A 27,310-nucleotide genomic window follows, 5' to 3' on the forward strand; every position below is an offset into this window, starting at 1 on the left:
CCAGATGTTCAAAAGGAGCTTCCAGAAATCTTTTTGAAAATGTGACTGCAAGATGTTTTGGAAAAATCTGGCCATGCACTTTTTCTTCCAAAATCCAAAAAAGCAATAAAAAAAGTAATCAGGATTTGGGGTTTTAACCTCCCCCGCCCCTAGTCCAAATGCAATCTAAACAGGAGAATGCTCATTTATGCTCACTGTGTCTGGGAAAGCATGGAAACACTTGCTGAGAGAGAAGCCTAAATTGCTTTGATATCAAAGCCATTTAAAAGCTTTATTTACATTCACTCTGTGTGAATGCCAGCTTCCATGTGGTCAAACCCGTGGATTACAACTCTGTGGGAAAAGGTGAGTAGGTTATCTAGCTCTTCACGTGCAAATTATATTCTTCCAGCAATCAGCACAGCTCTCAGCTTCCTTTTCTTTCAACAGTTCTATCGAAATCACTTTCTCATTCAAACCTGTTACCTCAATTGAACCAAAGCCTCCCTAAAATTGGTAAATAAAACTGGAATGAGGCATCTACGAGCGAGCGCACCGCTCCTTAAGATCATTGTGATGATGAGTGGGTGTATATTGCTATGAGGGTGAATGGAGGCAAATATTAAAACCAAATGCAACAAGCAACAGAAAATAATAGCTTCTTGCAACCCTTTCTTATGTAACAGACAGATGTCAGGGTTGAGTGAGGACTGAAGCACAGGCTTCTACTACAACTTGAGCTAAAGAATGGCTCCTTTACAATATACCTGTTCTGGCAAAACCCTCTAGTGTGTGCACAGTTATATTGGTATAAAAGTGCTTATTCTGTTATAAGTATGTATGCTAAGTCTTTTACTAATATAGCTATATCAGTTTTAAAAAAAATCAGATCCCTAACTGCCAAGAAGTTTTAAAGGTAGACCAGATCTTAGAGTATATACCCACCAGGACCGTACACTAAAGGCAGATATCTCATGAGCTTTACAAACTTCTACTCTTTTACCCCTATACAGTTACACTAATAGACCACTTGGCTTAAATGGGATGATTTAGACAACTAATCCACCTGCAATGCTCTGATCTTAGTTATTCACACATATGTATACTTTAAAGGATTTGACATTTCTATTTGCCTTCGCTTATGCGACTTCCTTATGAGACTGTGTACGAAAATACAAGACCATCAGTCCAGATACTCAGCTGGTGTAAACCAGTGTAGCTCTGTTAAAGCCAGTGGAGTTATGTCCATTTACACCAGCTGAGGATCGGTGTCACAATCTTTTCATGCATCCTCCCCCACCCCCATTTCAGTGTAAAAATTTCATTGAGTGCAGAGATGCATGCTCCTTCATCCTGCTAAATCCTAATGACGCCATGGGTAAAATGCCACAAAAATGTCAAGTTCTATGGCAGCATAAACAAGTTAATATAGTAGTGAGCATGGAAAAGTAAAGGGATTCCAAACAATGGGTTCCTGCAGACCTTTAATGCCTTTGAAAAGCAAAAGGGTGTCAAAATACACTGTGAACAACGTAACAGTTTTATGAGAGCCTCCGAGCTAGAGATGTCAATATCAAATGTGAAAGCCTTTTTAATTTGCTGTAGATTCATAAATCATTTTTGTAATTCTTTGATCTCATCAATTATATTAAGCTAGCAAAAGATAACCTTTCATGCTATTCTTCCCATTTTAAACGTGCTATTTACAGACAAAAAGTGCCTTGCTCTGACTGCTGCTTATTTGAACCACTGAGTGATTAGGCATAAATCAAAAACAATTATTTCAGGATCCATACAGGGTTTCTCGTCTGAAGCCTTTGGAAACAGAATAAAAAAATTGACTCTATAGAATTCATGTTTTACTTGGTTCAGCAAAACCATTAGATCTCTGGGCTCTTTAAAGATAAATGCCAGTAACTGTCATTCTGAAGATTGTTGTCATGTTTGCTATGGATCATCTCTGCAGCAGGATGTGTGTAATCAGCAGCATGATATTTATTAGCCTCAACTCATCAGGAAAAATATGACTTTTCATCAAAAAAAGAACAGGGTTCGCATACCAAGCCCAAACTCAGATATCAAGGTGATGGGCATGGTATCAGAAAGGAGAGGGACAGACAGATTTGCATGGTCCAATGTATAAGGCAAGTGGACTAGCATTGGAAAATGTAAAAGTCTAAACAAAGTGCTTTGAATTTATCAAAATTAAACATGTCAATATTTTTTTAACACAACGTTGACAAAATTAATATGCTTGTCAAGTCAGCATTTTCTAGCAGAAAATGGTTCCACTGGAAAATTTTCAGGCAGCTCTAGTTATTATAGACACATAATACATGTCGGAAGCCTGAAAACTCCACTGGCTGCATCTGCTTCCCATTGACTACCACCAAGTCCCCGTAAGAATATATTTAAACTATAATAAAATAAATAATAATAATAATAATAATAATAAAATAGAAAATTATAATTTATTTGTTAAAAAGATTACCTCTGCTGAAGTCAGGGGGTGTTTATTAAAGGCTCTAAGAATGTATATATATGGACAGAGCTTTTGGTTCTATGTTCTGGATTCAGTTAGTTGAATACAATGTTGGCAACTCCAGCAATCTGACTGTAACTCTTTGTGAAATTTGGTGTCTCTCTAAAAGCTCCAGCTACTCAAGGCATGTGGATGGGAATCTCAACTTTCATTTAAAACAACAACAAAATTTCTAGCCCCCATGGTTGTAGAGAAAAGCTTGAAAACATGACTCAAATGCACTCTGAAGGCTCAAAAATGAGAAGGCAAAATAAAAAGCACAGAATTTTAAAAAAGAAAAGAAAAGAAAAGAAAAGAAAAGAAAAGAAAAGAAAAGAGAGAATCTCATGATTTGAGGCTTGACTCATGATTTTCAAACACTTGAGACTGGCAGTACTGTGAATGGATGCTTCTTTTTTTGACTCTCCAAAATGCTGAAGGAGCAACTTGATTTGCTAACCCAGCTACTTCTAGGAAGAAATATATTATTCATACCAAAGACAACTGATTTCAGTGCATCCACTTGCTTTTCCACAACAGACACAGCCATATGATGCAAAGTGTAACAAACATATGGAATAGCAGCAAAGGTTATTAAAAAGCAGATGGCATAAATGAAATCAGGAGACACGTAGAATTATTGCTGGAGAAGGATAGGATTGAGTGGGCATGATTGAGATAGAAATGATGAGATTAAAAACGGATGATGAATTTTCTATTTTTCTTCTAAAACACAGGGCTTTATAAAAACTCCAAGTAAAATGAATCAGCTACACATTCCAGGCAGATGGTAAAATTTTCAAAAAACAAAACAAAACACCTAAGAGATTTAAGAACAGTCCTATTTTCAAAATAGACTTAAGCCTCATTGAAAGTCTAGTCCTCAGAGCCAAAGTTTCTTAGTCTCCTAAATTACTCAGGTTTTTGGAAAATGTTACAATTTTTGTTACGAGTTGCTCAAGCAGTGTCACAAAATCATCTTTATACACTCTTCAATCTTAGTACAGACACTAATTCTACTCTTTATATGTAAAACTCACATGCATACACATGCTTCTTTGAACAGTCTTGAAGATGACAGCAAGAGGGAAGAAAATACAGGCAAGTACGATTGTTTTGTACACCATCTTCTCACATGCTTTTTCTCCTAGTTTTCCATGCAGCCAGCTAAAAATCGGTTCATATTTGAAGTGCTAGAGACCAAAAGATGGTAATATTGAAGTGATGGACAATTGTGCTGGAAAATGCATACTGAAAATAGTTGTGTATTGGCCCCAATTCTGGAGTACTCAAGCAACCCAAATCTCCTATTCATGCAGACCCCTATCCCGTAATTTAGAGCATAGCCCTGTACCCATATGAATCTCATTGCAGGATCAGCGTAATGGTCCTTGATTTGGTATCAGACACAGAGGCAGCTTGCACAGAGATACAGACTTTTATGACAGTCCCTCAGAAATCACTTTGCCTGCACCCCAGTAGGCTTCACTCAACTCAGCTCCTGGTGTGTATTCTTATAAGTACAATCCACTCCAATCAGCACCTTAAACAGGAGTCAGGACTGCAGAATCACATAGATCCATCAAATTTCAACTTGGAACAAGTGCTGACAATGGCCTTAGTTTCTAAATGTCAGGATGGAGCATGCAAACATGGTCTTTCTTAAGATATGAAAGATCTCCAACTCCATTCATAACTGTGCCATCTGGGCTGCCTGCCTTCTGTTGTACTAACTTCCAGATCTGTAAACAGTCACTCTTGGGGGAGGCAGCTTTGTTTCCTAGAAATGCCAACATAGCATGATCCGTGGCACAAGGAGGTACCAATCTAAATGATAAATAATAACCCTGGAGTGTACTATACAGCATGGAGGTCAATATTTTGCATTGTACAAGTATTTACTACATTTTCTGCACAGGACCTATATTCACTCTCTTTTATTTTAAGAAAGCAGGATACAATACAAAGGGGCAGAGACATTGTTGCCAACTCTAGCAATTTTATCTTGCGTCTTGCAATATGTGGCATATTACCTTAAAGCCCCGGCTCCTGGAGTCACATGAATATCTGAGAATCTCAGCTTTTGTTATAAAGGTACGTTTCTACCCCATGTTGTTTAAGAGAAAAGTTTAGAAGTGTTACCCCATTATACTTTAACGGTTCAAACACCAGAAAGCAAATAGAAAAGCTCCCAAAATGTGTTAGATTTTAAAATCTCTTGATTTTAAACAAATCTTATGATTTTTTAAGGCTCCTGACTCATGACTTTTGAATACTTAAAGTTGTCATTATTCCAGACAATCTCCCGAGTTCTGACTCTAGTTCCCAGGCTAGCTAAACACAACTGGTGCCTGTTGTTTTCTTCACACAGGGTTTCCCTATATCCTGTCTTCAGCCAAACAGTCACAGAAGGGACTATGGCTGAGTACTCTACAGAGGCTGTTTGTGAGATTTTTGTATGCTAATCTGAACTTCCTCAGTTGGGACTGGAACAGGAAACACCAAACTTGATCTCACAAGATTCCTGGCCAGTTTTGTAGATGTAAGAGCAGGGCTAGAAATTCCCTCCCCAGCCCCAGCCCCAGCCCCAGCCAACTAATCCTTTTTTGGAGGGGGGGGGGATTAAACAACATTCAGTATTTTCAAACATTTCTTTTGTCTTTTTGACCTACAAAATTTTTAATGTTTTAATATTTTTAATTAAGAACACTGATTTGGGGGGCGGGGTATTTTTTCTGACTTGCTAAATAAAATAGCAAAATAAATATTAGTTATTTTTTCAGGTGATGGGAATGGAATGAAACAAAGGTACTTCCATATGAAAACAACTTGGACATTTTTTCAAAAATAAAGTTTTCATTTTTCAGCTCAAGAGCTTTGGATAGTTTATCGAAGACTCTGATTTGGTGGTTTTGTTGCAGGCCCATCTCTAAGAGGTATCATATAATAAGGTATGTTCAAAAATGCGGTCTCTTCTCCAGAGTGTGGAATCAACTCCCATAAATAAAAGTAGCCTAGTTTATTGTTTTCAAGGTCAAACTTGGAAGAAGAATGGTCCAGTGATTCAGATTCTAACATAGCACTTGGAGACGTGGGTTCTATTCCCTGCATGGCCACAGACTTCCCTTGTGATCTTGCACAAGTTGCTGAGGGCCATTTAAGGCATTTAAGCAATTAAGGCATTTAAGCAATTAAACGGGTATATGGGCACCTCGTAAGATAAAAAAATTAAAAAGCCTAAACAGGTTACACACCAATTGGAGTTAGACTCTTTGGAAAATGCCACTAAGCACCTGTGACAGGGTGCTGGGCAAAGGGTTGCTGATCTAGCCCTCTGTCATGCCAATGCTGGCTGGAGGTAACCTGACGCCAATTGGGGAAGCAGAGACAGCTGCGGCTAATTAGCCTGGGGCTGTATAAAAGCCTCAGAGGAAGGAAGCCAGGGAGTGCAGAAGGAAAGGGAAAAGACAGGGAGTGGAAGCAGAGAGGTAGCTCTTCTCTCCCTCCAGCCTGCAGATAGTGAAGGGCCAATTGTACATGGTGAAACGGTGGTGGGAACAAGCCTGTGAATAAACTGCAACAGAGGCAGGAGTCCAGGGGGCCCTGCTGCACACTGCTACAGCACCTATCTCTATCTTTAGGTGCCTAAACATATTTGAAAATCTGGCCCTATTAGGCTCCATGGGCCTCAGTTCCCCATCTGTACAAGCGTAAGTAATAGGCCTTCTGTACCTCACAGACACATGAGGATAAACACATTGAAAAGTGTGAGATGCTCAGCTACTATGGTGATGAGGGCCAAAGAAGCTGCCGAGATAAGCAGACATTTCTGGATGCACTTGTGTGTCCACGGCAGAAGACAAGCAAGAGAACTCAATGAGGGGCGCAGCATTTATTATGTCCTGCAAAGCTTCCCCGCCTACCTGGCACGGCCTCAACAGAACTTATCTCATTCTCATCAGAGACCAGGCGCACGTCTGAGCACCTCAGCCTCCCCCTATCTGCAACTCTTACAACGAGCCCCCTCCATACAGATTAAGTCACGCTCCCTGTTTGAATATGAAGCTGTTGGTCAATTTGCAGCTTCTGCTGACCCTGGAAGAGGCTCTTTGGCTGCATAATTAATAGCATGCTGGAACTTGGTGGCAGCGTGGAGGGAAGCTGGAGAAATATTCTGACTTGAGGGCTCTTGCTTTGTATCCATTTATTTTAAGACACTGATAGGCAATGGAAGCCTTTGAGGCTGCAGGTAAAGACTTGCTCTACTTCCTGGCCTTTGAGTATGCTAATGGAGTCTTTATACAGTGCAGGCCAGAGCCAAGTTTACTTCCAGGGCACGAGAGAAGTGACAGACTGACAGAAAAAAATAAATAGGTCCAGTCCTGCAAGGTGTTCTGAAGCTCCTCATCTTACTTACGCTTGACTCAGCACTTCACAGGACCAGGAATTTAAGGTTATCTTTCTGATAAGTGATGCAAAATAATTCATAGGAAAGAAATATTCTTCCATATACCCATGTATTACCTAGTTCTGAATTCCCCCCACCCCAACATATTTTCTGTAGTTTGCATCATTTGCTAAATATGTCAGGCTACACAGCCAGCTGGTGAAAAAAAAAATCAATGGAGCTTATGCAACATACACCAGCTGAGGATCTGGCCTGCCTATTTTAGGATTTTCACCTGTGCAAGGAAGCCAGTATTAAACCTCTGATCAAAGTTTGACTGAAAAAAGATCTGAAGATGGTGTAAGTTGTATGTAGTGTAATTGTAGCTGTTCCATCCCAGGCTATTAACGGAACAAAGTGGGTAAGGTAATACCTTTTATTGGACCATATCTGTTGGTGAGAGGGACAAACTTTGGAGCCACATGTAAGCTGACCTAGTTTTGTTGGTTTCAATGCAGCTATAGCAATTTATGCCAGCTGTAGAATTAACCTGATGATTCAAGGAAGGAAGGAATACCAAGTCAGATGTGTTGGTCTAGACCCCACCTCCAAAGTCTTCAGTGAAGCTTGTCCAGGTTTTCTGAGGAACCACATCACACTCTTCGGCCACAACATTATGGTTCCACTGGGACAATGGAACAGCCTGAGAAGTGCAACTCCTGTGTGCGGGAGGCAGAATTTTCCTAGAAACTGGCCTTCATTTGCAGGATTCACCTCAGGAAGAGGTCAGAAAGACCTCCAACCCCTAGTATCTTTAGAGATTAATGCAACACCTCTCCTTTCAGCTGGGCCTTCCTGCACTACCATCACTACAACACAAAAAACAGAAAGGCAATACAGACAAAGTAAATGAAGAATTCCTGCTGACTGGACGGATCAAGAGACAGAGAAACTGAGATTATAGTGTGCTCCCTTTAATAAATTGCTAAGTACCATACATATAGGACAGACAGGAAGAGTTAAAAGAAATCTCATTGAAGACACTTATTTGCTACCAAAAATTGTTACCGTCAATGCACATCATGCCGGATCCAACAGCTGGTACGTATCAGCATCGCAGCACTCATTTCAATGGAGCGATACCAACCCACGCCAGCTAAGGATCTGGGCTAAGCACCATGCAGGATCAGACCCTTGGTGGATTTATAGGCACATGCTGAAGGTCACACAAGAAAATTCTTTCCCAGAGATCTGGCTGGTGGGCCATGCCCAGATGTTCAGTGTCTAGCTGATCACCGGGATTGGGAATGAATTTTCCCCTAGGTCAGATTGGCAGAGACTCTGGGGCTTTTCAATTTCCTCTGCAGCATGGGGCACAGGTCACTTGCTGGTTTGAATGAGGGTAAATGGAAGATTCTCTGTAACTTGATTTGAGGACTTCAGTGACTCAGTCAGAGTTTGGGCCTATTGTAGGGGTGGCTGGGTATGGTTCTGTGGCCTGTGGCATGGAAGAGGTCAGAGTAGATCATCATAATAGTCCCTCTGGGCCTTAAAGTCTATGAGAGTATGAGTATATTTTAATTGGATATATATAATAACTTATTGAATTATTGCTTTGACTCAACAATATTGCTCTCGACAATATTGAGTCATTTCTTCTTCCCCTTCCCCTCCAATTTGCACATCATTATTTTGACCTGCTTGGAACACAAGCTCTGACTCCTCTGAATACAATCAGGCTCCCAGCAGGTTCCTCTAGCATGTGAGAAATTAGGAGAACCGACTTCATCTCTTCCCCACATGTGAAACATGGCGTAGGCTGTTGATATTAAAAAGATCAGGGCCATAAGGCATTGGCACCTGAAACATTAATTGCTGTCCTGTCAACGCAGAAACCCATTTACACCAGTCTGTGCAAAACCACTAATTCTTTCGCAGTCAATGGGAGCAGTGAGGATCCCCTGATTAGGAAAGAATTTTATTTCCAGTGGGTAGGGCACTGGATTAGAGCTGGGCAACGTGGGCTCTATCCCCAGCTCTTCCACTGATCTGCTATATGTCCTTGGGCAAGTCGCTTCCCCTTCTCTCTGCCTGTTTTCTCTCCCACCCTTTGTCCTGTGTACTTCGCCAGTAAGCTCTTCAAGACAGCAATTGTCTCTTACTATGTGTGCCTTTGCAGTGTAGAGCACAATGGGCTCTTGGCTGGGTCATGTAGGTTCCTTCCCGGGGGACTGCACCTTGATGCAGTGAGAAAGCTTGTGATCTCCAATGACCACGAGAGCTACGCTAGCAGTCAGGTCAAAGATGAGACAAAAGGCAGATCACCGGTCCTCCAAGTTGAGGGTTAGGAGAAAGGCCAACAAACTATCTAGAGACACAATGAGAGAGCCATTCTGGCGCGCTGACAGGGACAGCAGAGCCGTGTCTGTGCCCTAAGCAACATCTGAGCAGGAAGGATTCAGAGTAATATAATTACTAATAGAAACCTGCAAAGACTCTGTCAGGCTTCATAGAAATAATGAAGTATGTATAAGACATTTGGGAACTGCAACTGATTTATTATCAGTAGTATTCCAGGAGCTCCTAGCAGCTTATTATTCTTTAGTACTTGTATTGTGGTACTGTCCAGGAGCCACAGTCATAGGCCAACACCCCACTGTTCTACATGCTGTACAAACACAGAGCAGCTTAGATTGAGACCCCACAGCCACAGGAAAGGAAAATAGGGATTAAAATCTCTGCAGAGAAGAATTTACAGCAGAAATAGATAAGACACTTATATGGTAAGAAACAGGAAGTATTAAGTCCATTTTGCAGATTGGAAGAGAGAGTTCCTGGCCCCTAGTCAGCAGTTCATTGCTATTCAACAGAACGCTTATGTCCCACTGATTTGGAACTTAAACGTGGGCTTCGGTGAACAACAATGGATTTATATTAACAAATGTATTGCATCATAAGAGTGACTTGCCGAAGGTGGCACAGAATGTCTTCAGCAGAGCCTGGAACAGACCCTATATCTGCAGAATTCCAGCTCAGGGCCTGAGGCACCAGTGCAACCTTCTTAGAGTAACAGAGAACTCCCATTGACCCCCATGTAGTTTGGCTTGTGGTATCTGGTCCTTTGTGCTCTTCCTCTGATCAGTGCTGGCTTCCCTTCTTCCTTCCCATCACTAGTGAAGTATTTTTTTATTACAGTAGTCACTTTAGGAAAATGAACAGTGTTCTGTGACAATTCAGTCAGCCAGTAAGGAACATTCTTTTCTGAAGGGCACTGAACTATATGAATGATGCCACCACCGAGCAAAATTTCCTGTGTGTGTATGAAATCAGGCAAGCAACAATCACTCACAGTAGGGGACCCATCTTCTGTTGCCCATGTACACAGCCATTTCCACATGAAAAGCCACTTGAAAGATAAACCTATAGACAATTGAAACACCTGCATCATCATGCACAAAGAGACACCAGCCAAAACCTTCAATTCCATTGCCACTGGGGTCATGAGGGGGAGTAGTTAGGCTGTCTGGAAGTCAGAAAACCAGGCCCCCTAACCCCGCTTATGAACAGCTTTGAAGTGATCCAATATATTACAGCTACTTTGGAAAACCCTCTTAAGTTGCCCATATCTAGCTTGTCACCATGTTCCCCTGCTGCCAATGATGAAAATAGCATAAGACTGCACTGAAAGGAAAGAAATATTATATATCCATTAAAAAAGAGGGAGACTTGCAAATGCACAGATGGCAATAAGTTACCAAAGTCCCATCAAAAAAAGGCAATGGGAGTTGGGTGTTAATTTGTGCCTTAGAAACCCCTCCACCAATTAGACTGAATAAATAAATAGCTATTAGCTCATAACCTAGGCCTTGTCTACACTACTACTTAAGTCAATATAAGTTACATCGCTCAAGGGTGTGAAAAAGCCACTCCCCGAGTGACATAGCTTACATTGACTTACCGCAGTGTCTACACCGTGCTATGCTGGCGGGAGATGCTTTCCTGCTAACATAGCTTCTGCCTGTCCTTGAGGTGAAGTAATGACGTCAACGGGAGAGTCTGCACCCACTAAATCGATGTGACTGCATCGATCGCAGTGGCCTCTATTTAGTGCAGTAGTGAAGACAAGCCCCTAGAGTGTAAACTTATTGGGGAAAGGACTGTTTTGTTCAATAACGTCTGTATGGGATTTAGAACAATGGGGTTTTGATCTATTCCTGAGACCCTTTTAATAACAATGAACATAAATTTGTACTGTGGCAGCACCTAGGAGCCCCAGTCATGGGCCTAGACCCCATTGTGCTAGGTGCTGTACAAAACAATATTTACTAGGCAAAGACAGGTAAAGTAGATGAGAAGAAATGGGAAAAAATAATGAAGGTAAGAGTTAGAGTAAATAAAGAGCTTGACAAAAACTAAATAGTATTGCCATCATCACATGTACTAGATGGTTCCAACTCTCCCTCCACCACACACACACTAACTCTCAGTGTATTTGGATCTGTGAGTAGATTATTAATATTTGTTTGTATTACAGTAACACTGCAAGGCCCCAGCTGAGATTGGCGGCCCAGTGTGATCAACATTACAGAAACGCACAGTAAGAGGCAGTCTGCGCCCCAGACAGCTTACAGCCTAGGTATCAGACCAAAGGTATCCAAAGCTTTGGAGAGGTGTTCTTTCACTGTACAGGATATGGTTCAAAATAATCTAACACCGTGTGTGGGAGAATTGATACAGTTACCAGGTTGGCTGTCTCCTGAGTACCCCCTTTCTAACCTGGGGTCATGCTACAGGCAGCCTCCTTCAGTTTTGCCCACTAGGGGCTTCTTAAACTCCATACCCCTTTTTTGGCCATTCACAATATCCCTTCTTGGGGGTCTGGGTTTATTCAGATAAAATAAACTCAATGTCCGAAAACCAAATCCATTTGTTTACCCTCTTGTCAGGTCACTCCCAGGATTTTCCTGCCTATAATCTCAGTCTCTACATCCCAGGAACCCCTGCTGTAGCCTCCTCACTCCTTCCAGTCTTTGATCATCCTACTCCCAGATCTTCCTGCCTGGGGCCTTTTCAGTTTTAGCAGGACACTCCCCATGGCCTCGCTGGCTGGAGTCTCAGTCCTACAAGTCTCTGCTGGAGCATGCTGTCTCCTACAAGTTTCTAATTTCCCACCCCCCACCCTGCATCTTCCAGCTGCTCTTTATAGGGAGAAATTACCTGCTCCGTTTCAGGTGGGGCTCATCTTGTTGGTAGGGCTGGCTTAGCCTCGGGCTCTTCAGCCCCCAGGGAAGCCACCCTGTTACAGGTCTCTCTTAACCTAACTAAAGATGTCATCTTAATTTTGTAACCCTCGTCCCTTTCCCTTTTTTCTGCCTCCTCTTCTTTGTTTCTCCCTCTTAGTCCAATTTTAATCACTGGACTGTTAAGCTCTTTGGATTTTATCTAAGGTTATAGGGTGAGTCAATGGCAGATCCAGAACAGATCCTGGAGTCTGACTCCCTAGATCAGGGGTTCTCAAATTTTTTTTACTGGTGACCCTTTTCACATAGCAAGCCTCTGAGTGTGACCCCCCCCCCAATAAATTAAAAACACTTTTTAATATATTTAACACCATTATAAATGCTGGAGGCAAAGCGGGCTTTGGGGTGGGGGTCAAGAGCTCGTGACCCACTATGGAATAATCTCGTGACCCCCTTCGAGGTCCCGGCCCCCAGTCTGAGAACCCCTGCCCTAGATCCTGGGTCTAACTCTTCAAGAGTGTACCTTCCCTAGAAGTGTAAGCAGAATTTTTTTCACTTGTAGTAATTACAAAGTAACATTTCAAGGAGGGGGGAGCTCTGTGTGTGCATGTTTGGGGTAGGGGGGTGCGGGAAACAACACATCCTGAATGGATCAAACTTGAGGGCTAGTCCAGTGCCCGGAGAAAATCAACAAAAAGCCTCCCACTAACATCAATGGGTTTTTGGCTCGGGTCCTAAATGAGGGCTAGACTCCCCTTGATTCATTTGATAAAATTATGTCATTGATTAAAAAATATCGTCAGTTCTCCCAGTGAACTCTAGCTGGATCAGATCAGATTATTCCAGTTGATCAGGTAGAAGTGTGACTCAAAGGCACGGAGAGATAAAGGCTTCGCTGAAGAGCTGGAGTGGAAAGTGGGTCATATAACAACGTCTGTCGGTTAAAATGTTTGACAATTCAGGCTGGAATCCTGTGTTTCATTACATATATTGAAATGAAGCAGATGGAGGAAGGAGACAGTTTATGCTTTAGAATACACTGCCCTGAATACTTATCTAATTATTTTGTTATTAATGAGGAAGCCAATAGAATCAATGAATATTTTTTTTCTAGGCACCGCTTAGTTCATTAAGTAGTTTGAGATTCTTATTAACTTAAAAGACTATCCACAAGTATATTGAGGAAGTTTGAATGCAGGATCTTCAACAAAGCAGCACATACCTCTACCACGAGAGCAGCTCCATTAGTTAGCAGCAGTAGTAGGCTATTATCCTCTAGTAGACTAGCCACTGGAGGAGGAACAAAGTACATGCATCACTAGTATGTTACACAAGCACATAATTATGACTAAAGCACTTGATTAACGTCTCTGACATTTATTGTTACTTCCATTTTAACATGAGGAACATGAAGGTTGAATTGCCAAAGTGCCTGCAACAAGTCACTGAGAGATCCAGGCAAACAACTCAAGTTGGCTCATTCTCAATCCACACCTCTGATTGCTGGAGTCTCCAGTTGATTGATAAGAAGTCAGTTCTATATAACGCACAACACCATAAATCCTAGACTGTTTTTCACAATTAAATTTAATCATTAATTACTCCAGATATTCCAGCCAGTGGGGGTTAAAAGACCACATGCAATAGCACTATGAAAAAATGCCCTAGCAATGTGTAGTCATGTCTGAGATCAAGCTTTTTAAAAAAAAAAATGGAGTGCTCTTCTAGGGTCATTCAACTGATCAACAACAAAAGAGCTATTACAGTATCTTAAATTAGTACTATAGAGTGTACTGTGTGCACTATGGATTATAGCTACCTCTAGGGTGAGAGTGTCAGAAGTATCAATCCCCTATTCAAAGATGCCTGAGTGACTTAGGAGCCTCAATCTCAATGACTTTCAGACTTGTGCTCCAAAATCACTTGGGCGCTTTTGAAAATCATATCCTTACATTTTAATGGATGGCAGAGACTGACTAGCTAACTCAGCTGCTAGTGCCACCAAGCAATCTCCTAGTGGCTTGAGGGTTTTACTCTGTGGTACAACTCATTTTATCCCAGGACCACATAGAGAAGTGCAGCTGCCTTCACACAAGCCCACCTAGCAAAGCATCAAACTTTCAGCAGCTCAATGCCCAAAGGTTGTGATTAGATTTCTGTGCAATTCCAAGTCCACATGCAGCGAGCAGTTAGGGAGCAGCCTCAACTAGTGCCCATTCCAAAACTCCGTGAAGGACTCTCTCTGACTTCCACAGGAATTGGATCAGGCCCATATTGAACATGGAATAGCATGCACAGCTGCCATTTTTGTATATGTAACTGCACACTGTGGGCATGGAAACCATATGCATTTTTTGGACAATAACTCAAAAAAAATCCAGAGGGGCATAATATTATTTGCGGTAATACAACCACTCGTATCTGGGAGTCACAACATGCTTTAGGCACATTAATAAATTAAGCCTCCCCACAGCCCTAGAGGTGAATTACCGTCCCACTTTACATTCTGAAAGGAGCAGATAGGCTAAAAGATTTATTAAACAGCATCATGCAGCAAGACAGAGACTGAATCAGAAGAAAAGAGAGCTTCTTCCTGCCAGTCCTGTGTTGTATCCACAAGACTATGCTTCCACCACAAACCTCCCAGCTAACCTACAGAAAGGCACAACTCTACCCTACCAGCAAACGAACATACCTGACTTTAGGTAAGAGAAATTTTGCCTAGCCAGCTAAACCTTTGAGACCACAGAAGCAGAGGTTCCAAATACATTCCTACAAGCATAAGAGTCCAAGAACATATCATAAAGGGGAACTCAATGGCAGGGTCCAGGTGGAATTGAAGCATCCAAGGGCCCAAGCCAGGGAGCCTCTGGGCTTTAAGCACAAGCTTACAGTCCCATTTGCTTTCTTGAAACAAGGCTGAGATTTTGTGTGTGGTTGATTTCTCTTGGTCATTAACCAAGCATGTTTCTAAAATATTTACTCTTTCTGAAATAGTTCACTATATCCTGGAATTACTGGAAACCAAACATTGAAGGCTTACCACTCCAGGGAATGAGTTCACATTGTAATCTTATCTAATCTATCCAGGCATTTAATACCGCACTGTGGTATCAAGAGTCCTCTGCATCACATTTGTTTTAAAATGCTGCCTGAAAAAAACATCTGCACGGTCCTCTTTTATTAAAACATGATTATATGTAATTTAACATTTTAAATGAGCTATCTCCAATAAACATTTAATTTAGATTTATAGCGCTAAAGCACTTATTGTGCATTAAATGCCAAATGTAGATTAAAAAAAATAGAAAAAACACCCATATTTATAGAAGATGTAAGAGCTGTGTCAGATACTGAGCTCCTTGCAGGGTAATTAGTTCAAAATTATGTAAGCAATAAAGGTGTAATTAGATTCTTACTCTTAATAGATTAATATTGTATAGACCATTCTATTATTTGTTTGCCATGAAGCTAAATAATGTAGGCGAGTATATTATCAAGGCTTAATACACACTGAATGCTACTTTATATTCCTGTTGGAGTAAGAAAATTAATACACAATTGCCCAGTCCAGATTAGCCATCGAGAGGTGCCAAGGGGACGAATTCTCCACTATCCAGGCTGCAGAACTGCTCAGTGCAAAGCCTGGGTTGTGATCCACTGTTGCTAGCTCTTGGGATTTTATTATGAAGCCCACAATACTTGGTGTTTTCTTAAATCCATAGGTGCTGCTAGCATGAAATTGCAAGAGAACCTCAGCTTTCATTGGAATTTTTTTAAAAGTACATTTCTACCCATGATGGTTGCCGATAAAAAGCTTGAAAATGTGAAGTGGGTGCACCCTAAAAGTTTAGAAACTGGAAGGCAAAGAAAGTGAAACCAAAATATATTCTTAAAAAACAAACAACCCTCATGATTCTAAGGGTCCTAACTCAGGATTTTTTAATATTAGTGGTTAACACCACTAACAATCTACCTACCGTTCTCATATATATGATCATATATATGATCAATATCTGAGCACTTTCCAATCAATACACATCCCTCACAACACCCTTGTAAGGTAGAACAGTGCTGTTATCCCCATTTTATAGATGGGACACAGGAAGTTTAGGGCAAAGCAGGGAACTGAAAGCCGGTCTCTTGAATCACAGGCTACCCATTTAGTCTTTAGGAAGCACTTTAGTCTTTGCAATCATGAGGGCCAGAACTTGCATTCAAAACCCAGGGCTTTCTTTTTAAGGGGGGTGGGGGAGGGAGAGGGAGCCTAAATTTTGCAAGTCTCATATTATTGATGAGAGTTGGCAACATGGTTAACATCACTGAACCCCCCTGCCCCTCTCTCTCTCTCTCTCTCACATGCACATGCACCTCTCCTACAGAAACCTTAAGGCTTCAAGGCCCACATTTCCAGGATGAAATCCTGGCTCCATTGAGGTCAGTGGTAGTACTCTTTTTGACTTCAGTGGGCTCAGGATTTTACCCTACATGACTAATTATATGAGTTTTAGAACCAAATCCTCAGCTGAATAAATAGAATTATATTGATTTACACCAGCTGATGGCCTGGCCCTTAGCCTATAAACCTTACTAGTCACCTTTTGAATAGCAGACTCATCTCTCTTCAAATCAGTTTCTTTTCTGTGCTACACAATATTCCCATATAAATCTACACAACCCTTCCAAGTATAAAGAAATGTGGTTGATCACAATTATTAATTCTATATTGTTGTTATGACTTTACGTTGTTCTTTACAGCCTCCATGATCTCTTTTAAGCAGTGGAGGAAAATTACATTTTACTCTTTAAAAGTGTATTAACACTTCAACACTGGAAGCTTGCCGTATAGACTGATATTTCCCATATGCTGTAAGGCTTAGATTAGCTATTAAAAATGCACTTGTGCATAAGTATGTTAAATCTACCTGAAACTGGGGTCTACTTGTTTGCATGTTTATTTGATTAAAGAGACAGTTAAATTCTGATCAGCTCTTGAGTTTGTGTAGAGCGTGGATTTTTTAAAATTTATTTTATTTTTACAGGAACTGAAAGTTGGCCTTTTTTTTTTTTGCCTCGGAATAGGGTGGGCACCTGCAAAAATCCAGCTGGGTCTGAGATGCGCCATCCATTGGACCTCCCTGAAGTGCTGAAGAAGTCCTCAAATATATTGCAAATCGCTGTTAATATGGTTTAGGAAGCATGTCTAGTAGTTAGAGCATTGCCCTGTAACTTTGGAAACATGGGTTAAAATCCCGGCTGCCACAAACTTGCTATGTGATCACAGGCCACTCAATTGACCTGCCTTATCCCTCACTTCCTCATCTGAAAAATGGGGGTAATACTGGGCACTAAAGCTGTACAAACATGGGATTTTTCAATTAAAAAAAACCTGAAAATAATTTAGGATGAAGTGAAATAACCCAAAACAAATAGTATCAGGGGGTAACCGTGTTAGTCTGTATCCACAAAAACAACAAGGAGTCCGGTGGCACCTTAAAGACTAATAGATTTATTTGGGCATAAGCATCTGAAGAAGTGAGCTTTTTTACCCTTGAAAGCTTATGCACAAATAAATCTGTCAGTCATTAACATGCCACAAAACAAAAAGGGTTTGCTTTCAAACTTTAACCTTTTAATGTTTCCCTCAATTAAATTTAAATAAGTCTTAAACAAAGTCATTTTGGGGAAAAAAATGAAGTGTTTTGTGTTAAAAAAAAAAAAGTTTAAACAACATGTTGCAATTATTTTGAATTTGGGGGAGGGAGAATGGTTTCAATCAGAACAGTTCAGTACATTTAACACAAATTCACAAAATGCTTCAGTTGACCCAAATCTGCATTTCTGTGGAGAAAAGATTACAGTTAGATTTAGGTGCACCTACCATACAGAGTGTTGTGAGGATAAAATCCATGAACGTTATAGTGATGAAGTTACCATATAAGAACAGAGAGATTCTCTAAGCTTGGCTTTAAGTAATTACTTAAGAATCTAAGGATTCTCAGCCTGGGATACAACTGGTTTGCTTTGCAGTGCTCATAATCACCCCAGTGTTAGGCACACTGTAGCTTTTTAATCATAAACATACATATAACACTACATTACATTTTAAAAAATCCTCCACAACTGCATTTGACAATCTAAGCACATTCTCCTGTGAGGAAATTTTTACAGATATCTTTCCATTCCTTTTTTATTTCATTTCATGCCACTTCTCCCACTGTAAAGTGGATTCTAAGAACTGCACTGAAGACAAGTTTGGTACAGAATAAAAAATGAAGGTGTCTAGACAAGCAGCCATGCCTATCGTATTCTCAAGGAACATAAAAAATAAAAACCACCAGCCACATTCTCAGTTGCCAATACCTAAAAGTTAATAAGAGTGTTATTTTGGATGGTTTTTAATTTAACTGATTCACAGAGAGTATTTAAAAAAAAACAAAAAAACCACCCAACAACCTTCAACTGGAATTACAATTTCTAGGCAAATACTATTTGTTAATTAATGTTGACATTTTCCATAAAACAATGCATTTGATGACTCCTTCTGGTCTTCAGACAATTAATTTCTTAAGAAATTAGGGAGATTCCCAGACCTGAGCTGGCTTTTGTAGGTGACAAATCTGAGGAACTGTCACAGATTGAAGTGTCACTAGAGGAGGTTTTGGAATTAATTGATAAACTCAACATTAACAAGTCACCGGGACCAGATGGCATTCACCCAAGAGTTCTGAAAGAACTCAAATGTGAAGTTGCGGAACTATTAACCAAGGTTTGTAACCTGTCCTTTAAATCGGCTTCGGTACCCAATGACTGGAAGTTAGCTAATATAACGCCAATATTTAAAAAGGGCTCTAGGGGTGATCCTGGCAATTACAGACCGGTAAGTCTAACGTCGGTACCGGGCAAATTAGTTGAAACAATAGTAAAGAATAAAATTGTCAGACACATAGAAAAACATAAACTCTTGAGCAATAGTCAACATGGTTTCTGTAAAGGGAAATCGTGTCTTACTAATCTATTAGAGTTCTTTGAAGGGGTCAACAAACATGTGGACAAGGGGGATCCGGTGGACATAGTGTACTTAGATTTCCAGAAAGCCTTTGACAAGGTCCCTCACCAAAGGCTCTTACGTAAATTAAGCTGTCATGGGATAAAAGGAAAGGTCCTTTCATGGATTGAGAACTGGTTAAAGGACAGGGAACAAAGGGTAGGAATTAATGGTAAATTCTCAGAATGGAGAGGGGTAACTAGTGGTGTTCCCCAAGGGTCAGTCCTAGGACCAATCCTATTCAATTTATTCATAAATGATCTGGAGAAAGGGGTAAACAGTGAGGTGGCAAAGTTTGCAGATGACACTAAACTACTCAAGATAGTTAAGACCAAAGCAGATTGTGAAGAACTTCAAAAAGATCTCACAAAACTAAGTGATTGGGCAACAAAATGGCAAATGAAATTTAATGTGGATAAATGTAAAGTAATGCACATTGGAAAAAATAACCCCAACTATACATACAACATGATGGGGGCTAATTTAGCTACAACGAGTCAGGAAAAAGATCTTGGAGTTATCGTGGATAGTTCTCTGAAGATGTCCACGCAGTGTGCAGAGGCGGTCAAAAAAGCAAACAGGATGTTAGGAATCATTAAAAAGGGGATAGAGAATAAGACTGAGAATATATTATTGCCCTTATATAAATCCATGGTACGCCCACATCTCGAATACTGTGTACAGATGTGGTCTCCTCACCTCAAAAAAGATATTCTAGCACTAGAAAAGGTTCAGAAAAGAGCAACTAAAATGATTAGGGGTTTAGAGAGGGTCCCATATGAGGAAAGATTAAAGAGGCTAGGACTCTTCAGTTTGGAAAAGAGGAGACTAAGGGGGGACATGATAGAGGTATATAAAATCATGAGTGATGTTGAGAAAGTGGATAAGGAAAAGTTATTTACTTATTCCCATAATACAAGAACTAGGGGTCACCAAATGAAATTAATAGGCAGCAGGTGTAAAACAAATAAAAGGAAGTTCTTCTTCACGCAGCGCACAGTCAACTTGTGGAACTCCTTACCTGAGGAGGTTGTGAAGGCTAGGACTATAACAATGTTTAAAAGGGGACTGGATACATTCATGGTGGCTAAGTCCATAAATGGCTATTAGCCAGGATGGGTAAGAATGGTGTCCCTAGCCTCTGTTCGTCAGAGGATGGAGATGGATGGCAGGAGAGAGATCACTTGATCATTGCCTGTTAGGTTCACTCCCTCAGGGGCACCTGGCATTGGCCACTGTCGGTAGACAGATACTGGGCTAGATGGACCTTTGGTCTGACCCGGTACGGCCTTTCTTATGTTCTTATGTTCTTATAAGAACACAGTGGGAGATTTTCTAAGGCATAAATTGGGGTTAGGCATCTAATTCCCATTAACACTCTGGGGGGAGGGGAACCTTTCCTGTGAAACAAAAGTCCTTAAGTGTAACTCGCAAAATCTAGCCCCTTTCAGTCTTCCCCTCCCTATGCATTTTTTTTTTAAGGAACACAGCTAATAGTTGTACGTAGATTTTACCTGTCCTTCAGTGGTGCTGTGAGGTTAGTTATGTAGGGACAATTTTTCAAAAAGAGAGAGCCTCATGCAAACATTTGCCCATATAATAATCCCAACCAAGGGTCAGGTCAGCAGTAGAGCGGGTCAAAAATTGTGTAGCAGAACAGTTTTCCCTTGGAAAATGCTGATTTAGTGGCATTGAAACATTTCACAGGAACATACTGATTTAATCAAATTTTTCACAGGTCAAAACAAAATTTTGGATAAGGTCAAAACACAACCTTTTTGGAATATTTCATTTTGCAAAAACATTCAAAGATCTAGAAAATTTGGTTTCATCCTGAAACATCAAGATTTCAAAATTTCCTAGCGAATGGGAATTCCAAATTTTGACCAGCTCTAACAGGAAGGGAGAATAAACCTAGGATTGTCAACACCAGAGCAGACACTTGGGGCACTTGAGCTTATAGGAGTAACTCCATTCACTGGCAGAAATAGCAAAGCTAGGCTCTATGTGAGCCAGCTGCTTGAGGCTTATTCATCCTTAGCCATCATGTTATATATGCCCCATTTTTTAGCAGCAGCATAGGTAATAAATTATGGCTCACATTACAAAAGTATTTAGATGCTTACAGATGCAGATATACACCTAGTGGGATTTATGAAGTGACTAAACAGGTTAGACCGCTACATCCCAGTGACGGTCAATGGGAGCTAGGTATCAAACTCACTTAGGCAAATTTAGTGCATACCACAAGGCACCTATTTGCATCTGGAAATGCCTGTCAAAGGTTGCCCCCTTGGGTGAAGGTGAAAACCTCGCTTACCTCACACATCATTCCCTGGGCAGTCCCAGGGTAAGCGCCTCTGGCTGTATCTCAGAGTCCACCCCTTCTAGAAAAGGAGAAGATAAAACAATGCAAACAAAAAGGCCCACAAGAGGCTACCCCTCCTCACGCCTAGAAGCGGAAGCAGTCTTTCCAGCTCCACAGGAAATCTCAGCTCCTGCCCTCCTGCATGGCCAAAGGCCAAGAATTAATCTTGGGGATTTCAGTGAAAGAAACAAGCCAGACAGACACCTTTTCTCACAGGGCTCAGGCTGGCGGTGCTCTCAAGAGGCTCCTCAGTAGCTAAACCAGTGCCCTGGGTCTGGGCTCTGTAGCTCAGCTCACCTCAGAGCACCATCCCATCTCTGCTGAGTTCGTCCTTCCAAGGGCCCTCGCCCTAGGCCTAGCAAGCCACACAGGTGCGGCAGGCTGGGGCTGAGTGTGACCACAGGGGTTTCTTTAACCCTTTCTCAACTGGTGGTGGGGTTACCTGCCCCACCACGATGCCTACACAGCTTTGTAAATCTGGACATGTGTCAACTGTGTCTTCAGGCGATGAGGTTTATCTATGCAAATCTCGTAATGCACACACACAGGGAGGCCTGTCTGGACTTCACTGGAAAACGCAGCCCGTAAAGTTTGTGAAGTAAGTTAAGATTCTTGGAGGAAAAGGCACAACTGATGCACAAAGTATTATTACTGCTTCAACAGAATAAACAGAAACTTTCAGTAGAAAGTGACAATCCCTCCTACAACAAGCTAGAATAATGAGGAAGGTACTCTAGGAGTTTTACTACAGAATGAGCTAAGCTTTGTAACTGCAAGGACTGAACACATCTCTGCTGCGTTCAGCTGAAGCACATCATCGGTGTTAAACTTTGTACAGGCTGCTGCTAAGGGACAAAATGTGCTCCTGTGCACAGAGCCAGAAGATGGTCTAATGCACCACTTATGCCATGTTTTGAAGGCTTAAGTGGTACAATGGCTCTAGGGGTGAACTGTGTCCAAGGAGACTAGCTCCTGCTCTCAATTCTCCTAGAAATATTTCTTTCTACTGCTTCTTTCTGCTCTTTTAATGGGAGAAAAGTTTTTGCAATGGCTTGTTTTTGCAACAATCCCAATTAACCCTTTCTATACTCCAAGATGTACGGTGGAAGATGCCAGTGCACCAGTTGGTAGGCACATCATGAATAATTTTATGAAAAGGACTAATCCTATTGAGAAAATCAGTTTCCCAATAAAGTAGACATCATTTAATAGCTGGGTAAATGGAGCAGCAGAGAGGATAAGCAACTTGCCAATATCCCACATTAAATCAGTAAAGAGAACATAAGAGTCCTGTACCCCAGATCTCCTGAGTTCAATGGGACTACTCATAGGCATCTAAGAAATTTTATGCACAAGTGTTGGCAGGGTCAGGGTCCACAATATAGCGGTGGCCTTCAGAGTTGCCAATTCTTGTGGTTTTCTCTTAAGTCTCATAATTTTTAGTATTTTTCTTAAAGCCTGTAATTAGATGAGAATCTCAGCTTTTACCTTTCTGGGCGCCAACGTGATTTCTGAATGCTCGGAATTGGCAAGATTGCATTTGCATCAGTAAGGGGCTCAGCATCTCAAGATCTGCTCCCTTATTTGCAAAGCAAAAACTGGCTTTTGAAATCCATCTCTTCCTGAGCCCAAGTTCTGTGGCTCAGTTCCTACAGTCAGAGCTATGGCAAGTTTCCAGATCTTATTACAAAAAGACATGAGGAAATATCCCCCCACACCCACCCCATTCCCAGTCACTGTCCTCACTAAAAAGGAGTTGTGCTAGAGCAACACACCGGATTTTGAAAATGGGGAAACTTTCACTTCAGTGAAATTGCTTCTGGTCTCAGTCAAGTGCTATCATTTCAAGGAAAAGCAGAAATGGGCTTCATGGTTTGGATACCAAGTGGCTCCATCAAACAACCTTCTCGCTAATAACATCATTCTGTTCTACTAGAAGAGTCTTCCGCATGACTGCCATGATCACAAAGTCCATAAAGGACGCATTCTACAGAGAGAACGGAGCAGCCATTGCCTAGTAGGGAAGAAAATCAATGAGACTGATACAAGCACCCTGTTGGTGACAGTGTGGAGTTATCAATTTTCTTCCCAGCGTGATGGCCGCTGCTCCACTCACTCTGCAAAACAACAACACACACACTAGCAGTGTCCTCTAGACTGAGAGTGGGTGCAGCACTAAGTCATGGCAGGGTCATTTTGATGGAACCTCTCATCTATGCAAAGCTATAGGCCATTGCTAGGAGATGGCAGAGGAAGATCCCTCTGATAGGAAGTCAGTCTGTACACAGCTAAGTTTCCTAAATACCTAAGGCTTCAATCCTACAAACACTTATGCATGTACTTCACTTTTCACATATAACTAGTTCTAAATGGCAACATCCTCAGCTGCTGCTGTAGGCCCAGCAAATCTCCATACAAGTCAACAGAGCTCTACCAACTTCCCCCAGCTAAGGATCTGGCCTATTGACTTTAACAGGACTTCACATATGTGCAAAAGTTAAGCACGTGCATAAGCGTTTCCAGGATTAGGGCCTACATAAGCTCTAGGCTACTGGGAAAGAAGTCTGTGAGTAAGAGGGCTCATTTTCTCTCTAGCACTTGAAGGTCCCCAAACAGTTTACAAACATTTTTATTAAATCGTACAGCTTCCTTTTGGAGGTAGATATTATTATCCTCATATTACAGATGGATAAACGAGACACACACAGGTTGTGACTTGCCCAAGCTCACAAAATTAGTCAATAAAGGGAGTCCTGGCTCCCAAACCTTTCAATTATAATTATCTTCCTCAAAGTTAATATGCTACATTAGACATAGTTACATGGACAATAGGATTGCAAAGGTAGTTTCTAATGCAGAGCCAGATCTTCAGCTGGTTAAATCAGTTTAGCTCAACTGAAATAAGGCTGCTATGCTGGATTTATACCAGCTTAGCATCTGGCCCTTATAATATAAAAAAAAATTCTAAAATTTTGTTAATCATTTTAAAGAAAGGTAAATAGATACAGAGAGATTAATGCCTTGTCTACACCCAGAAATTATACCCCTTAAACTATATTAGTCTAATTAAAGTAGTACCATACCCTAATGTAGATGCAGTTACACCACCATACATGTGCTCATAGCAGTATAGCGTAACCCCTTACAGGAAGGGGAATAAGCCATATGGGTGTAAGATACCAGTATAATTGTGTCCACATTAGGGGCTGTACCAGTGTAACTACTTTGGTAAAAAACCCTTCATCTCTAATTGACAGTTATACCAATACAAAAACTGCATGCAGACCAGGCCTAAGTTATTTGCCCAAGGTCACTCACAAAAGTTGATGGCAGAGCCTAGAACACAATCTAGGATTTCTGCCTCTCAAGTCTTAGTCCTAACCACTAGTCCACACTTCCCACAGAATGATAATATTTCAAAGGTGTAGCTCAGTCCTTTCCTATTAAGTTGTCTGTGCTTTTCTTTAGACTGGTAAATCATTAGAAGTGCTTTCCCTTCGGAAGGTATACAAGAATAGGTAATGAGAACAATCATCTTAAATCTATAAACTGGTCCAGGGCTCTCAGCAATCCCATAATTTGTTATGAGAAAATGTAGCAGATACTTCATATTTAATTAATACAAGTGTCATCTCTGTGTATATGCATCACTGAAAAAGACTAAGTAGAGGGGAAAAAACCCAATTGAATATATTTACTCTAAACAATCCAAACCCAGGAAGTTCACACAGATAATGCTGGTTTCGTGCAATACTTAAAGATTGGTACCTGGCCTTGAACAAAGTTATTCTGTAGTGAAGAATATAATTGTATGAGTGTTACTTTATTACTTTCCTATTGGTATATTCCATTTTTTTTTACTGCCAAGCAGAGATGACAGGTAGAAAATAAACAAGATCCAATGAAATTTTTCCCCTCCTCCCCCAATCCATTTTCAATCCAGCTCTACTGTTTGTGACTTAAACCAAACAATTGATTTTTTATTCCTTTTGTTTAGTTACTCTTAAGGACCTGTTTAGTCTTCTTTGAATTAGTATCGGAGTACCGCACAAACCTTAAGGAATCCTCCCCAACATGTATGTGAGATAGAGAACTTGGAATACCTCAGTTTACTTATGGGGAAACAGAGGCAAAGATGTGACGTGCCCACAGAAATACAGGAAAGTCTGGGTATGTCTATACTGCAATTAAAAACCCGTGGCTGGTCCATGCCAGGTGACTCACGCTAAGGGGCTGTTTAACTGTGGTGTAAATATTCAAGGTCTAGGACTTTGTGAGGTGGAATGGTTCCAGTGCTCAGGCTGCAGCCCGAGCCCAAATGTCTACACCGCAATTAAACAGCCCCGTTCACCCAAGCCTTGAGAGTCTGAGACAGCTGGCATGGGCCAGCGGCAGGTATCTAATTGCAGTGTAAACACATCCTGCTAGGAATAAAGACCAGATCTCCTGAGTCTCAGGCTAGTACCTTCACCACTTCATCCTTCCTACTTCCTATCAAGCTCTCATGTGGATAACACCTCCTTGTAGGAACTGGCTGTTTTCTTGGATCTTCTAGTTTGCACAGGGGAGATCAATTAGTGTGGGAAATGGGATAGAAGAGGACTTTTGCCTTGTAGGTGTCCTGCATCCTCTGCCCAGCCAGCCAATGGGACCTGCCTCTTTACAACCCATTCTCAACCAGGGAACCACCAAGGAGAAAGTGGGCCCATCAGGAGCAGGGCCAGTGCCACCGCTAGGCGGCCGCCTAGGGCACCTAGTGGTTGAGGGCGCCTAAAAGCCCGCTCAGGCGAGGAGGTGGAGTGGAGGTGAGCTGGGGTGGAGGGGGCACGGGGGTGGAGCGCCCGCAGTAACGGGGTGGAGGGGGCGCACAGGGGAACCGCTCCCCGCCCCAGATCACCTCCACTCTGCCTCCTCCACTGAGCACACAGCCCCCGCTCTAAGTCTCCTCCAATTGGCGCCGCAAGCCTGGGAGGGGAGGAGAATTAGAGCGACGCCGGCATGCTCAGCGGAGGAGGCGGAGCCAAGGTGAGCTGGGGCGGGCTCCCCGGGCGGGGTTAGCTGCTGCAGAGGGGGGCTCAGCTTCCGTGGGGGGGGGTGTCTCCCCGGGCAGAGTTAACTGCCACAGGGGGGTGTAGCTGCTGTGAGGGGATGGCAGCGGGCTCCCCAGGTGGGGGGCTGGGTTAGCTGCCACAGGGGGGCTCCCCAGGTGGGGGGCTGGGTTGGCGTGGTTAGCTGCCGCGGGAGGGGCGGGGTTAGCTGGGTGGGGGGTTGGCGCAAGGTGGAAGTTTCGCCTAGGGCCCTGATTCAGGAGTGCACATTTGGGGAGACTGGGGATGGAGATGAGGTGGGGATTAGTGCGAAGGGACAGCAAGTGGCAGAGGTGAGGCAACAAAGGAATTGTCCCTCAGTAGGTTTGCTTGGGGATCTTTGAGAAGAATCAAGGTTTAGGGAAATGTCCAGAAAGTGTTAGGGGAAAGGAGAGGGAAGACTGCAGAGGTGGGCTAGGGTTAATAGTGCTATGGAAAGGGGCTGGGAGAAGGAGGGCTGACAAACTGAAAGAAATTCATCTTCAGTTCCCCTGCTGAGGAACAGTAAGCTCATCCAGGGTGCTGAAGGGGTTAAGCATTCTTCCACACAGGGGCAAGAGATTTGACTTTCAAAGTGAACCCTTCAGGATCAGGAAAAATCCATTATCCTAATGCCCAAAACTAAGCTGTTGAAACCAAAGGAAATTAATCTATACAGTGGATCATTAGCCATGTGTGGG

The 27,310-nt window shown here is 41.9% G+C and overlaps 1 protein-coding gene across 12 annotated transcripts in view; it reads right to left on the minus strand.

Annotated features, from left to right (window-relative positions):
- The window catches only part of LRRTM4 (leucine rich repeat transmembrane neuronal 4), a 799,408-nt gene that overhangs the window by 123,213 nt on the left and 648,885 nt on the right, over positions 1 to 27,310 (minus strand). The window contains exon 3 of one of the 12 annotated variants that reach the window (XR_006577583.1): positions 21,496 to 21,562. The exons of the other annotated variants lie outside the window; for them this stretch is intronic. The gene's annotated coding sequence lies outside the window, so the exon portion shown is untranslated. The remainder of the gene's footprint in view (positions 1 to 21,495; positions 21,563 to 27,310) is intronic. 12 annotated transcript variants of the gene reach the window in all.

Source organism: Mauremys mutica, chromosome 2 (genome assembly GCF_020497125.1).
Source record: "Mauremys mutica isolate MM-2020 ecotype Southern chromosome 2, ASM2049712v1, whole genome shotgun sequence".
NCBI classification, from domain to species: Eukaryota; Metazoa; Chordata; order Testudines; family Geoemydidae; genus Mauremys; species Mauremys mutica.